This window comes from Cervus canadensis, chromosome 2 (genome assembly GCF_019320065.1).
Source record: "Cervus canadensis isolate Bull #8, Minnesota chromosome 2, ASM1932006v1, whole genome shotgun sequence".
Taxonomy (NCBI): domain Eukaryota; kingdom Metazoa; phylum Chordata; class Mammalia; order Artiodactyla; family Cervidae; genus Cervus; species Cervus canadensis.
The window spans coordinates 37,476,064-37,495,303 of record NC_057387.1 but is presented as its reverse complement, the minus strand read 5'-3'; the positions used below and the strand labels follow the sequence as shown (position 1 = coordinate 37,495,303).

At 37.9% G+C, this 19,240-nt stretch overlaps 1 pseudogene; it reads left to right on the top strand.

Moving 5' to 3' along the window:
- The first annotated feature begins 375 nt into the window (after nucleotides 1–375).
- On the top strand, nucleotides 376–2,549 carry LOC122436614 (annotated as a pseudogene).
- The last annotated feature ends 16,691 nt before the right edge of the window (nucleotides 2,550–19,240 follow it).

The following is a 19,240-nucleotide window of genomic DNA, read 5'->3' as shown; positions in this document are numbered from 1 at the left end:
GTCAGCAAAAACAAGACTGGGAGCTGACAGTGATTCAGATCATGAACTCCTAATTGCAAAATTCAGACTTAAACTGAAGAAAGTAGGGGAAACCAAAATCATTCAGGTATGACCTAAATCAAATCCCTTACAATTATACAGTGAAAGTGGCAAACAGATTCAAGAGATTAGATTTGATAGAGTGTCCGAAGAACTATGATGCAGGTTCGTGACATTGTACAGGAGGTGGTGATAAAGACAATCCCCAAGAAATAAAAAGGCACAATGGTTTTCTGAGGAGGACATAAAAACAGCTGAGTAAAGAAGTTAAAAGCAAAGGAGAGAGTTGCCTCTGCGTCCTAGTGCTGCATCACCCTTTCTAGTCCTTCAGCCAAGATGCCCGAGGACACCCAGGCTCAGGACCAGCCAATGGAGGAGGAGGAGTTGGAGACGTTCGCCTTCCAGGTGGAAATTTCCCAGTTGATGTCACTGATCACCAACACTTTCTACTGGAATAAGGAGATTTTCCTGAGGAAGCTGATTTCAAACTCGTCTGACGCCCTGAACAAGATCAGGTATGAGAGCTTGACCGATCCCAGTAAGTTAGACTCTGGGAAAGAGCTGCACATTAATCTCATACCAAACAAGCAAGATCGAATCCTCACCATTGTGGACACCGGCATTGGGATGACCAAGGCCGATTTGATTAATAACCTGGGCACCATCGCCAAGTCCGGGACCAAAGCGTTCATGGAGGCTTTGCAGACTGGCGCTGATATCTCCATGATTGGCCAGTTTAGTGTCGGGTTTTATTCAGCCTATTTGGTGACTGAGAAAGTGACCATTATCACCAAACATAATGATGATGAGCAGTACGCCTGGGAGTCTTCTGCAGGAGGGTCCTTCACAGTGAGGACTGATACAGGAGAACCCATGGGGCGTGGAACAAAGGTTACTCTGCATCTGAAAGAAGACCAGACTGAGTACCTGGAGGAATGGAGAATAAAGGAGTTGGTGAAAAAGAATTCTCAGTTCATTGGCTATCCCATCACTCTTTTTGTGGAGAAGGAACATGATAAAGAAGTTAGTGATGATGAGGCAGAAGAGAAGGAAGACAAAGAGGAAGAGAAGGAGAAAGAAGAAAAGGAGTCTGATGACAAGCCTGAGATAGAAGACATTGGCTCAGATGAAGAGAAGGACGAGGACAAGAAGAAGAAGATCAAGGAGAAGTACATCAATCAAGAAGAGTTGAACAAGACAAAGCCTATCTGGACCAGAAATCCTGATGACATCACTAACGAGGAGTATGGAGAGTTCTACAAGAGCCTGACCAACAATTGGGAGAATCACTTGGCGGTCAAGCATTTTTCAGTTGAAGGACAGTTGGAATTCAGAGCCCTTGTTTTTGTCTCAAGATGAGCTCCCTTTGACCTGTTTGAAAACAGAAAGAAGAAGAACATTAAGTTGTATGTTCACAGAGTTTTCATCATGGATAACTGTGAGGAGCTAATCCCTGAATACCTGAATTTCATTAGAGGTGTGGTGGACTCTGAGGATCTCCCTCTGAACATTTCCCATGAGATGTTGCAACAAAGCAAAATTTTGAAAGTTATCAGGAAGAATTTGGTCAAAAAGTGCTTGGAACTCTTCACTGAACTGGCAGAAGATAAAGAGAACTACAAGAAGTTTTATGAGCAGTTCTCTAAAAATATTAAGCTTGGAATACATGAAGATTCTCAAAATCGGAAGGAGCTTTCAGAGCTGTTGAAGTACTATACCTCTGCTTCTGGTGATGAGATGGTTTTTCTCAAGGACTATTGCACAAGAATGAAGGAAAACCAGAAACACATCTATTACATCACAGGTGAGATGAAGGACCAGGTAGCCAACTCGGCCTTTGTGGAGCGTCTCTGGAAGCATGGCTTGGAAGTGATCTACATGATCGAGCCTATTGATGAGTACCATGTGCAGCAGCTGAAGGAGTTTGAGGGGAAGACCTTAGTGTCAGTCACCAAAGAGGGCCTGGAACTTCCAGAAGATGAGGAAGATAAAAAGAAACAAGAAGAGAAAGAGACAAAATTTGAAAACCTCTGCAAAATCATGAAGGACAATTTGGAGAGGAAAGTTGAAAAGGTGATTGTGTGTCTAACCAGTTGGTGACATCCCCATGCTGCACTGTTACAAGCACATATGACTGGACAGCAAACATGGAACGGATCATGAAGGCTCAAGCCCTGAGAGACAACTCAATGATGGGTTACATGGCAGCCAAGAAGCACCTGGAGATCAACCCTGACCATTCCATCATCGAGACCTTGAGGCAAAAGGCAGAGGCTGACAAGAATGACAAGTCTGTGAAGGATCTGGTCATCCTGCTGTACAAAACAGCTCTCCTGTCTTCCGGCTTCAGTCTGGAGGATCCCCAGACACACGCCAACAGGATCTGCAGGATGATCAAACTTGGTCTCGGTATTGACGAGGATGACCCCACTGCTGATGACAGCATCACTGAGGAAATGCCTCCCCTGGAAGGAGATGATGACACGTCCCGCATGGAAGAAGGAGACTAAGCGCTGCCTGAGGATCCTTTGGCTATGTGTTCAGCACTCTGTCTCCATTCCCTCTAATATGTTTTCAAGTATTTCTTCATTTTGGTTAACATTTAAAAATCTGTATGGCATGGTAACTACATAAGGGGAGGATAAGATTTCTTTATACTAAGTGTGATACTGTGATACTTTTAGCACTAAAGCAGAGCTAGTTGTTTTTTCCTAGTTTCATGTTGGCTTCTTTTAACAGATGGAAGTAGTTTGTTGTAAGGTGTGTATGTAACCTGTGTTAACTTTGTGGTCTGAAGTGTTTAGCTATCAAGCGGATTCTTTAGTAGACCAAAATTTTCTGTCACTGAAGTGTTCTGAAGTATATACCGTGATGTTTAAAAGAAACACTTGTTAAAGCAAGTTTTCATCTTCTGGGATATACTTTTTAAAACTTCCATCCCCTGTAGTCATGACTGCATGTGCCACTCTAGAAGTTAGTGTGTTAAGCTGAACCAACTTGATTGGAGTCGCTGTCCATACATAGGACTTGTTTTCCAAAGAAAAATATTGTTTAGAGTAGCAAAATTATAAGCCTGCCCAGGCATGTTGTAAGGCCACTGGAAAAGAAACTTGGAGCAAGTTTTGTGAATGGAAATGTAGTGCTCAAGTCACATTATGCTTTAAAAAGTTGTAACAAATACAGATGAATTAAAAAGAAAAAAAAAAGCAAAGGAGAAACGGAAAGATATACCCATCTGAATGCAGAGTTCCAAAGAATAGCAAGGAGAGATAAGAAAGTGATCAATGCAAAGAAACAGGAAAAGAATAGAATGGGAAAGACTAGAAATCTTTTCAAGAAAATTAGAGATATCAAGGGAACATTTCATGCAAAGAAAGAACAGAAACAGTATGGGCCTAAGAGAGGCAGAAGATATTAAGAAGAAGTGGTAAGAATATACAGCACTATACAGAAAAGATCTTAATGACCCAGATAACCACAATGGTGTGATCACTCATCTAGGGCCAACATCCTGGAGTGTGAAGTCAAGTGGGCCTTTGGAAGCATCACTATGAACAAAGCTAGTGGAGGTGATAGAATTCCAGTTGAGCCATTTCAAATCTTAAAAGATGATGCTGTTAAAGAGTTGAACTCAATATGCCTGCAAATCTGGAAAACTCAGCAGTGGCCATCGGACTTGAAAATTCAGTTTTCATTCCAATCCCAAAGAAAGGCAATGCCAAAGAATGTTCAAACTACTGCACAATTGCACTCATCCCACATACTAGCAAAGTAATCCTCAAAATTCTCCAAGCCAGGCTTCAAGAGTACATGAACAAAGAACTCCTAGATGTTCAAGCTGGATTTAAAAAAGGCAGAGGAATCAGAGATCAAATTGCCAACATCTGTTGAATCATAGAAAAAGCAAGAGAGTTCCAGAAAAACATCTACTTCTGCTTTATTGACTATGCCAAAGCCTTTTATTGTGTGTATCACAACAAACTGTGGAAAATTCTTCAAGAGATGGGAATACCAGATGACCTTTAAAAATGTGCATGCCTCCTGAAATATCTGTATGCAGGTCAAAAAGCAACAGTTAGAACTGGACGTGGAACAATGGACTGATTTCAAATTGGGAAAGGAGTACGTCAAGTCTATATATTGTCAATCTGTTTATTTAACTTATATGCAGAGTAAGACATGCAAAATGTCAGGATGGATGAAGCACAGGCTGGAATCAACATTGCCAGGAGAAACATCAATGACATCAGCTATGCAGATGATACCACCCTTATGGCAGAAAGCAAAGAGGAACTAAAGAGTCTCTTGATGAAAGTAAAAGAGGAGCTTGAAAAAAACTGGCTTAAAACTCAACATTCAAAACGAAGATCATGGCATCTGGTCCCATGAAAGTGAAAGTGAAGTCGCTCAGTCGTGTCTGACTCTTTGCGACACCGTGGACTGTAGCCCATCAGGCTTCTCCGTCCATGGGATTCTCCAGGCAAGAATACTGGAGTGGGTTGCCAGTTCCTTCTCCAGGGAATCTTCTCGACCCAGGGATCGAACCCAGGTCTGCCACATTGCAGGCAGATGCTTTAACCTCTGAGCCACCAGGGTCCCATAGTTCATGGCAAATAGATGGGGAAACAATGGAAACAATGGCAGAGTTTTATTTTCTTGGGCTCCAAAATGACTGCGGACGGCAACTGCAGCCATGAAATTAAAAGACGCTTGCTCCTTGGGTTAAAAGCTATAACCAAGCTAAACAACATATTAAAAAGCAGAGACGTTACTTTGCCGACAAAAGTCCATCTAGTTAAAACTATGGTTTTTCCAGTAGTCACATATGGATGTGAGAGTTGGGCAGTAAAGGAAGCTGATGTGCTGAAGAATTGAAGCTTTTGAACTATGGTATTGGATACTCTTTAGAGTCCCTTGGACTGCAAGGAGATCCAACTTCTTAATCGTTAAGGAAATCAACCCTGAATATCCATTGGAAGGACTGATGTTGAAGCTGAAGCTCCAATACTTTGGCCACCTGATGCGAAGAGCTGACTCATTGGAAAAAGTTCCTGATGCTGACAAAGACCAAAGGCAGGAGGAGAAAGAGATGACAGAGGATGAGACGGTTGGATGGCATCACGATCTCCGTGGACATGAGTTTGAGCAATTCTGGGAGCTGGTGATGGAAATGGAAGCCTGGCATGCTGCAGTTCCTCTTGTCGCAAAGAGTCAGACATGACTGAGTGACTGAACTGAACTGAATATCAAACATTAATAAACATGTCAAGAGAACTTAAGACAATATATATTTTCTTTCATTACTAAAAACGTTTAGATACTAGTTACATATAAAAGAGACCAATTAACAGAAACATTGAATTTTCATCCAAATTAATTTCCATATGCTTTATAGATATTTAGGTTTAGGTTCTTTGGATGACAAAATATGAGAAATTATTAACTTTTATAAGTTTGCTTTATTTTCCCTTTATAAGCTTTTTTTCCTAGAATATTGTACTTGAATAAAAGAGATACTAATGAAAGCTAACTTTATAATTGTTAATATATATATGTGTGATTAATTTCTTTTTAATGCCTTATATCACTTAAAATTATAAATTTTAAATCACTTAAAAGAAAAAATTTGTATCACTTAAAATTTTATAAAGTAATATAATGAGTCTCTACATATCCATGAAAGATCTTAAGCAACAAACATTTCCGATATAGTTGTAATCTTTGTGTACACATTTCCTATTTTATTCTACTCTCTTATTTTCAGAATAAAATAGTGCCCTTAATTAACAGCTTATACTCCTGATTCATTTATCTGTACTTTTATTGATATATAAAGATATTTGGAATATTTTAATTCTCTTTGACTGTGTGGATCACAACAAATTGTGGAAAATTCTTAAAGAGATGGGAATACCAGAGAAACGAAAGAGCCTCTTGATAAAGGTGAAAGAGGAGAGTGAAAACACCGGCTTAAAACTCAATATTCAAAAAACTAAGATCATGGCATCTGGTCCCATCACTTAATGGCAAATAGAAGGGGAAACAATGGAAACAGACACAGACTTTATTTTCTTGGTCTCCAAAATCACTGCAGGTGGTGAGTGCAACCAGGAAATTAAAAGACACTTGATCCTTGGAAGAAAAGTTATGACAAACCTAGACAGTGTAATAAAAAGCAGAGACACCCCCTTGCTGATGAAGGTCCATATACCCAAAGCTATGGTCTTTCCAGTGGTCATGTATGGATGTGAGAGTCGGACTATAAAGAAAGCTGTGTGCCAAAGAATTGATGCTTTTGAACTGTGGTGTTGCAGAAGACTGCTGAGAGTCCCTTGGACAGCAAGGAGATCAAACCAGTCTATTGCAAAGGAAATCTGTCCTAAATATTCTTTGGAAGGACTGATGCTGAAGCTCCAATACTTTGGCCACCTGATGTAAAAAGCTGACTAATTGTAATAGACCCTGATCTGGGAAAGATTGAGGGATTGAGGACCAGGAGATGACAGAATGAGATGGCTGAAAGGTATCATTGACTCAGTGAATGTGAGTTGCAGCAAACTCTGGGAGATTGTGAAGGGCAGTGAAGCCTGGCAAGCTGAAATCCTTAGGGTTACAAGAAGTCTTACACAACTAAGCAACTGAATAACAACAAAATCTCTATAGTCATTGGTTACATATTATACGTGTTCCCTTTCAGATATTTTTTCCAAAATATGCTTGGGAAATTCATCCTTGTTACTTGTTTTAATTGCTTATTAAAATAGGTTATTTTAAATGCTTCATAATTTTGATATTATAAAAACACTGCTAAAAATTCTTATGTAAACATCCTGGGAAATATATAAATTTTTTTTATTGATTCATTTGGAAGAAAAAATTAAACTATAAATTGATCCTAGATCTAGAAGTAAAACTTAAATCTTTATAAGTCCTAGAAGTAGAAAAAATTTTTGATCTTAGACTAGGCAAGAATTCAGCAGATACAACTTCAAAAATACAACCCAAATAAAGAAAACAAGAAAAAGATAAATGAAACCACCAGTCTCATATATGTACAGAATATTTTGAAATTATTAATTTCCTAAAGTGATTGTATCTATGGTATATCAATAAATCTCTAACTCAGTAATTGGAATATAAATATCCCAGCTTAAAATTGGCAAAATATTTGGATAGATAAAGCAACAAAGAAGATATACTTTTGACAAATAACACATGAAGACATTCTCAATATTATTTGGTTTTAGAAAAACTTAAAACCACTAAATATTAATATTATAGCATACCAACTAGAATGATTAAAATTCAATTTTTTTAAAATGTGACAATACCAACTGCTGGTGAGAATGCTGGTATGGGTGTAGAATAGCATTGTGACTCTGGGACATTTTTGGTGGGAATGTGAAATACTTCATTTAATTTGGAAAACACTTGATAGTGCCTCATAAAGTAAAGAATCTGCCCGCCAATGCAGGAGATGTGGTTTCAATCCCTGGGTTGGGAAGATCCCCTCAAGAAGGAAATAGCAATCCACTCCAGTGTTTTTGCCTGGAGAATCCCATGGGCAGAGAAGCCTGATGGGCTGTAGTCCTTGGGGATCACAAAAAGTTGGACACGACTGAAGCAACAGAGCATAATAAAATAAAACATATTTATCATAAGACTCAGGAATCTTATTCACTTATCCAAGCAAAATGACAAATTATATTCGTATAAGGACATGCATGATAGCATTGATATAATATTATTCACAATTGATCTCTTATGGATTGATAAGAAAAGTATTATCCATAAAATAGAACACTACTCACCAAATAATAAAATACAAACTCTTGATACAAGGGACAATTTGGCTGAATAACAAATATATAGCACTAAAGGATAGAAGCTAGACTCAAAAGTCCACACACTACATGAAGAACACTACTCACCAAATAATAAAATACAAACTCTTGATACAAGGGACAATTTGGCTGAATAACAAATATATAGCACTAAAGGATAGAAGCTAGACTCAAAAGTCCACACACTACATGAGTCCACTTACATGAATTTTTGGAAAAGACAAATCTATAGGGACCAAAACCAGACTCTGAATTACCTGGGGCAGGGACTGAGGAATGCTTGACTATAAATAGGCACTAGGAAAATTTGAGGAGCCATAGAACTGTTCTACATTTTCATTATGGCCCTTGTTATATAACTATATATGTTTGTCAAAACATTCACAAAAGTATATAAATTATATTGTAGTATTAGGAGAGCCACAAAAAAAGAAGAGATAAAATAGACATATTTTCAGACAATAAAAAACTGAGAGAATTTATCTCCATGAGCTTTTACTATAGGAGACACTAAAGGAAGTTCTTAAGCCTGAAGAAAAAGCCCAGATATCCAGAAACACATGTATAGTTATAGAAATGTAACTATGTATTCAAATATAATACATCTTTAATTGTTATATTCTTAAAGAGTTAATTTCTTGACTGGTTAAGGAAAAATACCAATATATTGTGAGGTTTGTAAATTATGGAGAGGTAAAATACATTAAAATAGGAGCACAAAATGAGGATAAATGGAAAACAACTCTGATAAAGATATTAGAATTTTTGTAGTTATAATATCATTTTAAGGTAGACTATTATAAGTTAATGATGCACATTCGAAGCACATTTAAATCTCTAGTTTAACCACTTGAAACTAACATTGGCTAAAAAGATGAAAACACAGGATTAAATTGAATATTTTTAAAATGCTTAATTAATTTAAGACAGGAAAACAGGGGAAAAGAAACAAAACCAGACAAAACATAAAGCAAAGGGTAAAATAATAATCTAAAACCAGTAATCTCAATACTCACATTAAGTGCAACTGCATTAAGTACTCCATACTCCAGTTAAAAGACAGATTGTCAGGCTCCATAACATTGCATAACCTTATAACATGCTGACTAAAGAAACTGCTTTAATGGTAAAGGCGCTAATGGGTTGAAAATAAAATGATGAAAAACAATATAATGTGCAGATAATATGCATGAAAACAACTAGTATTACTCTTTTAATTTCAAAAAAAAGGAAATTTTAAGAGGAGGAATATCCCCAAAGGTAATGATAATTAATAATGAAAAGTATATCCAATCATTAAGAAAGCTAAAATATTCTGTTGTTTATTTGCAAAGTTAAGTCCAACTCTTTGCAACCCTATGGATTGTAGCCCACCCGTTTCCTCTCTCCGTGGGATCTCGCAGGCAAGAATACTGGAGTGGGTTGCCATTTCCTTCTCCAGGGGATCTTCCTGACACAAGAATCGAATCTGCATCACTTGCTTAAGCAGACTTATTCTTTACCACTGAGCCATTTTAATTGTATACAGATCTAGTTTTAAAATTTCAAAATTCAGGAAGTAAAAATTTACAGAACTAACATAGAATGGAATATTACTCAGTCATAAAAAGCAATGCATTTGAGTCAATGCCAATGAAGTGGATAAACCTTGAACCTATTATGCAGAGAAAACTTAAGTCAGAAAGTCGCTATGTATGATGGCAGAGTTGAAGGATGTGCGCTCACCTTCTCCTGCGAGAACACCAAAATCACGACTAACTCCTGCACAAGCATCAACAGGAGAATGTTGGATCCCACCAAAAAAAGATAGCCCACATCCAAGGGCAAAAGAGAAGACCCAACATGACAGTAGGTGCAGCAAAATCACATTTACAATCAAACCTCATACCCACCGGAGACTCTCAGAGAGTGCAAACAAAACCTTGCATGCCCCAGGGCCCAGAGAAAGGAAAAGTGACCCCCACAAGACACTGAGCCAGACAAGTCTTTGAGTGTTTGAGTGTCTCCTGTGGAGACACGGGTCAGCAGTGGCCTGCCACAGGGATGGGGTTCTGACTACCGCAGACCTGGGAGGTGCAGCGTGTGGTGTAAGTCCTCCTAGAGGAGGTCACCATTAGCCCCACCATAGATCCACTGAGCAGTCGGCCCACAAACTGGAGAACAAATATACCAAAGAAGTTCTTGCACTGTTGTGAACGTTCTAGGGTCCACAACAGATTTCCCAACCTTGGGATCTGCAGAGGGACTGAGAATGCCCAGGGAATTTGAAGGCCAGTGGGATTTGATTACAGACCCTCTGGACTGAGGAGACAGACTCTTGGCGGGCACAACAAAACCTGGTGCGCCCCAGGATCCAGGAGAAAGGAACAGTGATCTCACAAGAGACTGAGCCAGACTTGCCTGTGACTGTCTGGGAGTCCCTGGTGGAGGTGTGGGTCTACAGTGGCCTGCTACAGGGCAGAGGCACTGCATACAACAGTCCTGTGAGCTGCAGAGAGCTGGCATAAGTCCTTTTTTTGTTGTTTTTCCCATTTATTTTTATTAGTTGGAGGCTAATTACTTTACAATATTGTAGTGGTTTTTGCCATACATTGACATGAATCAGCCATGGATTTACATGTGTCCCCATCCTGATCCCCCTCCCACCTCCCTCCCCACCCATCCCTCTGGGTCTTTCCAGTGAGTCCTTTTGAAGGAGGTGGCCTCAGGCCAAACTACAGGGAGGTAACACAGCCCCACTCATCAGAAGAAAATTGGATTAAAGATTTATTGAGCATACCCCACCACCACCAGAGCTAGACCCATTTTGCCCCACAGCTAGTCCCTCCCATCAGGAAGCTTCCACAGCCTCTTATCCTCATACATCAGAGGGAAGACAGAATAAAACCACAATCACTGACAACTAACCAAACTGATCCCATGGATCACAGCCTTGTCTTACTCAATGAAACTATGAGCCATCCCATGTAGGGCCACCCAAGATGGACAGGTCATGGTGGACAGTTCTGACAAAAAGTGGTCCACTGGAGAAGGGAATGGCAAACCACTTCAGTATTCTTGCCTTGAAAACCCCATGAACAGTATGAAAAGGCAAAAAGACATGACAATGAAAGATAAATTTCCCAGGTCAGTAGGTGCCCAATATGCTACTGGAGAAGAGTGGAGAAATGGCTCTAGAAGAATGAAGAGGCTGAGCCAGAGCAAAAACAACACGAAGTTGTAGATGTGTCTGGTGGTAGAGGTAAAGTCCAATGCTATAAAAAACAATATTGCATAGGAACCTGGAATGTTAGGTTCATGATCAAGTTAAATTGGAAGTGGTCAAATAGGAGATGGCAAAGGAGAACATCGACATTTTAAAAATAAGTGAACTAAAATGGATCGGAACAGGTGAATCTAAATCAGATGACCATTATATCTATTACTGTAGGCAAGAATTCCTTAGAAGAAATGGAGTGTAGCCATCATAGTCAACAAAAGAATATGAAATGCAGTACTTGGGTGCAATCTCAAAAACAACAGAATGATCTCTGTTCATTTCCAAGGCAAACCATTCAATATCATAGTATTCCAAGTCTATGCCCCAACCAGGAATGCCAAAGAAGCTGAAGTTGAATGGTTCTATGAAGACCTGCAAGACTATCTAGAACAAACACCAAAAAGAAATCCTTTTCATCATAGGGTTCTGGGATGCAAAAGTAGAGCATAAAGAGATACCTAGGGTAGAGGTAAGTCTGGCCTTGGAGTACAAAATGAAGCAGGACAAAGGCTAACAGAGTGTTGCCAAGAGAACACATTGACCATAGCTGCCACCCTCTTCCAACAACACAAGAGACAACTCTACACATGGACATCACCAGATGGTCAATAGTGAAATGAGACTGATTATATTCTTTGCAGCTGAATGTGGGAAAGCTCTATACAGTTACCAAAAAGAAGACCAGGAGCTGACTGTGGCTCAGATCATGAACTCCTTATTGCAAAATTCAGACTTAAATTGAAGAACATAATGGAAACCACTCAGTCATTCAGGTATGACCTAAATCTGATCGCTTATGATTATACAGTGGAAGTGACAAACAAATTCAAAGAATTAGATCTGATAACATATCTGAGGAAATGTGGATAGGTTCATAGCATTGTACAGAGGTGATCAAAACCATCCCCAAGAAAAAGAAATGCAAAAAGGCAAAACGGTTCTGAGGAGGCCTTACAAATAGCTGAGAAAAGAAGGGAAGGTAAAGGCTATGGAGAAAAGGAAAGATATACCCATCTGAATGCAGAATTCCAAAGAATAGCAATGAGAGATAAGAAAGCCTTTGTCAGTGATCAATGCAAAGAAACAGAGGAAAACAACAGGATGGGAAACAGTAAATACCTCTTCAAGAAAATTAGGGATACCAAGGGAACACTGAATGCAAAGGTGGGCACAATAAAGGACAGAAATGGTATGGACCTGACAGAAGCAGAAGATATCAAGAATAGGTAGTAAGAATACACAGAAGACCTATAAAAAAATTATCTTAATGACCCAGAAGACCACAATGGTGTGATCACTCACCTAGGGCCAGATATCCTGGAGTGCAAAGTCATGTGGGCTTTAGGAAGCATTACTAAAAACAAAGCTAGTGGAAGTGATGGAATTCAGTTGAGCTATTTCAAATCCTAAAGGATGTTCCTGTGAAAGTGTTACACTCAATCTACAAACAAATTTGGAAAATTCAGCATTGGCCGCAGGACTGGAAATGGGCAGTTTCCATTCCAATCCCAAGGAAAGGCAATGCCAAATAATGTTCATACTACTGCACAATTGCATTTGTTTCACACACTAGCAAAGTAATGCTTAAAATTCTCCAAGGCAGGCTTCAACAGCACATGAACCAAGAACTTCCAGATGTTCAAGCTGGATTTATAAAAGGCAGAGGAACCAGAGATCAAATTGACAACATCCACTGAATCATAAAAAATACAAGAGGTCCAGAAAAATATCTACTTCTGCATCACTGACTATGCTAAAGCCTTTGACTGTGTGGATCACAACAAACTGGAAAATTCTTCAAGAAATGGGAATACCAAGCCACCTTATCTGCCTCCTGAGAAATCTGTATGCAGTTCAAGAAGCAACAATTAGAACTGGACATGGAACAACAGACTTGTTCCAAATGGGAAAGGAATACGTCAAGATTGTATATTGTCACCCTACTTATTTATCTTATATGGAGAGTATATCTGTAGAATGCCAGGCTGGATGAAGCACAAGCTGGAATTAAGACTGCCAAGAGAAATATCAAAAACCTCAGATATGCAGATGACACCACCCTTACGGCTGAAAGTGAAGAGGACCTAAAGAGCCTCTTTATGAAGGTGAAAGAGGAGAGTGAAAAAGCTGGCTTAAAACTCAACATTCAAAAAACTAAGATCATGGCATCCAGTCCCAATACTTCATGGCAAATACGTGGGGAAACAGTGGAAACAGTGAGAGACTATTTTCTTGGGCTCCAAAATCACTGCAGATGGTGATGGTAGCCATGAAATTAAAAGATGCTTGCTCCTTGGAAGAAAAGTTATGATAGACCTAGGTGGTGTATTAAAATGTAGAGACATCACTTTTTGCAAACATCTAGTCAAATCAATGGTTTTTCCAGTAGTCATGTATGGGTGTGTGAGTTGGACCATAAAGAAGACTGAGCACTAAAGAATTGATGCTTTTGGACTGGTGTTGGAGAAAACTCTTGAGAGTCCCTTGGACTGCAAGGAGATCCAAACAGTCCATCCTAAAGGAAATCAATCCTGAATATTCATTGGAAGGACTGAAGCTGAAGCTCCATTACTTTGGCCACCTGATGCAAAGAGCTAACTCATTAGAAAAGACCCTGATCCTGGGAAAGATTGGAGGCAGGAGGAGGAGAGAACAACAAAGGAGGGGATGGTTGAATGGCATCACCAACTCAATGGAAATGAGTTTGAGCAAGCTCCAAGAGATGGTAAAGAACAGGGAAGCCTGGCGTGTTGTAGTCCATGGGTTCACAAAGAGTAGGACATGACTGCGTGAGTGAAGAACAAAATCAGAAAGAGAAAAACAAATGTCATATATTAATACCTATTTTTGGAATCTAGAAAGACAATACTGATAAACCTATTACAGGGCAGCAATGGAGATGCAGACATAGAGAACAGATTTGTGTGGAGTATGGTTAGGAAGGAGAGAGGGGGGAAAATGGAGAGTTAGCATGGAAACATATACAGTAACATATGGAAAATAGATAGCCAGTGGGAATTGCTGTTTGACTCATGGAATTCAAACCAGTGCTCTGTGACAACCTAGAGGGGTGGGATGCGGTGGGAGGTTGGAGGGACACATTCATGTTGATGTATGCCAAAAAGCAACACGACATTGTAATTTTACTTCCATTAAAAATAAATAAATTTTTAAAAAGTTACACTTGAAAACAAAACAACAAATTTATAGAGCGAAAGAAAAAATATATAAACCCACAAAATTGCCCTACAGTGCTTAGTTTTACTAATGAAAATAAGTACAACAGGCTTAGTAGTATACTTTCTTAGTCTTCATTTTTACTGAAAAATAGTTTCTTATTATAGTTTATACTAGTTATAATGTATACATATAAGCTTTATTTCCTTTTTATCATTTGAGTTACAATAATTTAAAATAGTTGACAACACTGTGTTTTAGGAAACATCAATTATCACTTCCTATGTTGGGTTGTTTAGTTTTGATATATGTTAATTAAACTAACATGCAGTCTTCTTTTTTCTTTTCATTTTGTGGTTACATTTAATTATCATCAAAAATTCCTAGAAGTAAAATTCCTATGGTTACTATGTAATAACATAAAGGAATTTTCATTAAATTGAATAACTTATTCAGTCCTTTCTGAAAAATAATATTATCAAATTTAGCCTGGATTCAAATAATACTGCTATAAACTATTTTAGCACTGTTACTTTTTTGTTACACTCTTATTTCCTTTCTAGTTTTATTTCTTAAACTTTTTGCTGATATTCTTCCTTAGTATAATTTTGTTGTTGCTGTTATAGTTTTAATCTGTAATTTTTTTTAACTTTTGTTCCTTAATCTCAGGTGTGTTTAATATTCAGTTCTAATGTAATGTTTTGTTTCCCCCATACCCCAGATTATGTCTCCTGTGATTCTTTTATAGCTGGTCTGTCTTCTCTCCCTGCCTTTGAGGTCCATGTAGCTTTTTGTACATTTGTTTCATTCTGCTTGAGATACTATTTTTATAGACTATGGTTTCACAGTTTTCTCAGTATCTGTTGATTATTAACTAAAAATACTATACTTCTAAAATTTTTTAGGAAAGAACAGCCATACTTTTCAATTCTAATGTTTTTAATCTGTTCTGTTGATTGAATTCTTTCTTTTTCTCTTCCAGAATTTGCTGTACTTTAACATTTAGTTCCTTACTTTTGACTGAAATCTTCTCTCTTATACTCACTAGTTTCTCTGTCCTAATATATTTTTAAATTTCCTCCCAGGCTTTCTTGATAACTCTATAACTTAAAAGGAAAAAAAATCCTTTACCATCACCATATACACATATTCCTCTTAAAAAATATTTATTCACTCCACTCTGAATTTTCCCCCCATATTCACTAACAAAATGATCTTTTTAAAAGACTTTCTAGTAAACAAATCAAACAAGCTTTGTTTAGTCTTTAAGTATAAAGAATGAACTTGAGGTAGTATTTGTCCCCTCTTTCTGATTTTGCTTTCCAGAAACTCACTTCACCCTTGACTATTGTTGATCAAAAGTCACTTTCTTGAGTCTCTCATTTCTTTAACTACTAATGTTCTCCATTGCTAATCCTCACAAGCTGTGTCTTTGTTCTTTATTCACTCAGTCATGTCCAACTCTTTCACAATCCATGGACTGTAGCCCACCAGGTTCCCCTGTCCATGGGATTATCCAGGCAAAAATACTGGAGTGGGTTGCCATTTCTTTCTCCATTATTATGCTATATGTTCTCCTATTATCAGCCTGTGTATTCTTTTATATGTCACTCCTATTTATGTTACTAGAAACAATTTTTATGTTGATGACTACAATCTGATTTCCAGATCTGAGTTGCCAACTCTGGGTAGATACCTATATCTTTGTCTTGCACATATTCTTTTAGACTGTTTGAACTTTGCTAATTTTAGCAATTTGAATGTTTTAGGATGGCAAATTCCTTCTCTCACCTTCATCATTCAAATAGCCAATCAATTTGTATTGGACCATATTTAGAACATTTTTTTTTTTTTTCCTGATCAGTGTTTGTCTCCGTGTATCAAACTCCCTAGACATTCTTGCACAACATGTACGTGGTTGAGACTGGGCTAATAGAAACCTTCTCAGGGATTTTTTTTTTTTTTTTGAATCACACAAATTTTTTCATTTCCACTGCACATAATGCTATGTTGACATGGAAGTCTTAAGTGTGCAATACCTTTAAGTCTAAATAAACAATGTACAGACTTTAATACACAACACTGTTTGTAAAATAAAATATGTTGGAATCATCTGAGCCTCCAGGGAGTGACCATCTTTTTGCTGGTGGAGGGTCCTGACTCAGTGTCTGTGTCTGCTGACTGATCAGGGCTGAGGGTTGCAGTGGGTAGCGCAATTTCTGAAAATAAGACAACAATGAAATTTGCCACATCATTTGACTCTTCCTTTCACAGCAGACTTCTCTTAGCATGCAATGCTCTTTGGCAGTGTTTTACCCATAGTAGAACTTCTTTCAAAATTGGAGTCAATCCCCTCAAATCCTTCTGCTGCCTTTTCAACTAAATTTATTCTAAACTTAGAATATTCTAAGTCCTTTGCTGTCATTTCAACAATCTTCACAGAATCTTCACAAGGAGTAGATTTTATATCAAGAAACCACTTTGTTTGCTCATCCATTAGAGTCAACTCTCATTTATTCTAATTTTATCATTAGGTTGCAACAATCAGTCCCATCTTTACATCAGGCTCCACTTCTAATTCTAGCTCTCTTGCTATTTCCGCCACATCTGTAGTTACTTCTTCCAGTGAACTCTTGAACCCCTCAAAGTCATCTGAGAAGGTTAAAATCAACTCCTTCTAAATTTCTATGAATGTTGAAATGTCAACCTCTTTTCATGAATCACGAATGTTTTGGGTGGAACTTATAATTTTGAATTCGCTTTAGAAAGTTTTCAATTAACTTTGCCCAGATCCATCAGAGGAATCACTATTTGTGGCAGCTATAGCCTTGCAGAAACTATTTCCTAAATACCACAACTTGAACATCATGACTACTCTTTGATCCATGGGCTACAGGATGGATGCTGTGTTAGCAGGTGTGAAAACAACATGAATATCCTTGTACTTCTCCATCAGGGCCCTTGGGCGCTTTCTCAATGAGCAGTGATATTTTGAAAGGAATCCTTTTTTGTCAGCAGTAGGTCTCAACAGTGGATTTAATATTTTTGGTATCAGTGTTGTAAACATATGTCATTTCAACTTTATTCTTCCATTGGCAGAGCACAGGTAGAGTAGATTTAGCATAATTCTGAAAGTCCCTAGGATTTTCAGAAGGTAAGTGAGGCTTGGCTTCAACTTCAAGTCAGCAGCTGCATTAGGCCCTAACTAGAGAGTCAGCCTATCCTTTGAATCTTTGAAGCCAGGCACTGACTTCTCCTTGCTAGCCATGCAAGTCCTTGGGGGCATCTTCTTCCAATAGAACACTCTTCTCTACACTGGAAAGCTCTAATTTAGGATAGCCATCTTCAGAGATTATTTTATTAGATCTTCTGGATGACTTGCTGCAGCTTTTGCATCAACCCTCTCTCTTCCACTTTGTGCTCTATGTTAGGAAGATGGCTTCTTTCCTTAAACCTCGTGGATATAGGAGGAAAACTATTATTTTTTTCCCTTTTATTGTATGAAAGTCTTTAAAGAGTTAAGCTCAGAGCTTCTGGTACAACCTAACACAGAATAAAAGGTTAGGGTGATATAGGAGGGAGAAGATAAAGATTAAGTCTCTGGTTCCATGGCTATGACTACTAGCCTCTGTCATTTTTTTTCTTTAATTTGGTGAATAAAATACATATTATCTCTATGCAATTAAGGAATTGAGAAGAGAGTTTTAATGCAAAGAAATAATGCTCTAAAACAATAACAAGTTCTAAATAATAAAGGTTTTACTGAGAACCTAAAGAAGATTCTCTCTTCTCAAAAAATCACATACATATAAATATTGCTATGTAATTTATAACCATTGACTCCCAAATTTAGCACTCAAATTAGAAGTCTATCCTATGCTTCATACCAACTCTAAAATGAAATATGATACACTCATTTGGTGATGCCATAGAGGCAAGGCCACTTTATTAACCAACGTTTATGAAGCTGCCACTTGTACTTGTCACTATCCTAGAAATAAAGCATTGATTTACAAGCAGTTATAAACAAGTAAAAATTTTGGCCTGCATTCCCAGGGACAGTTTGATTGTCTTTTCGAGAAATTATATTGGCATTTCTATTGCTAAAACATTAAGCCCTGGTTTCCAGGTGTCACTCTAAATAGAAATAAATTCTTCCTGCCAACAAGGGTTTTACAACCTCCTTCTTCAATGTGTTAGTTTATGAATTTGGAGCTGACTTGCTTTCCAGACACAATGCAGCCCATGTGGCCCGTTCAAAGGGAAAGATAGCTGCAGTATCTAAAAGCCATAGCTATCATCCTGCAGAAAATATTGGAGAAAGAAAAGCTTCTCGTAGAAGTCAATTAATAGCTTTGGTACATTGATCTTTGAGCATGTGCATGTACAAAGACCAAGACTCACAATCAATGTCCCCAGGTAGGAAGCAGATTCCACAACGCATAGTAGAACTAGTGAAAACTAAGGGGGAAAAAAAAGTAAAACATAGGTATGTGTGTGTAAATTTACCTAGAACTATGTTTTTATTTTTCTATGGAGATTGTCACATTATTTCTTATGGAGGAAACCAGAGACTTCAATTAGAGGACAAACTCCATTCTCTAAAAATACACAAATATCATGGCCAGTAAATCATTTTATTTCCTTAACAAGTCTCAAATTTAAAAATACCACTCTAGATATTGCCATGTCTCTGAGCTCAGCAGAACCAAATTAAATTCATAGTGGCTTGAATAAGAAAAAATCAGGTAAATAATTTATATTTTCTAATTTAACAGGATTTTTACAAGTATAATAACTAGTGCTCTGAAACATACAAAATGGGAAAAAAAACATACAAAATGGAAAAAAGTACCAAAAAAATATAAAAATGGAATATCTTGGCAACTGCACCAGAAAAGGGGACTTTAAATTGTTCTTA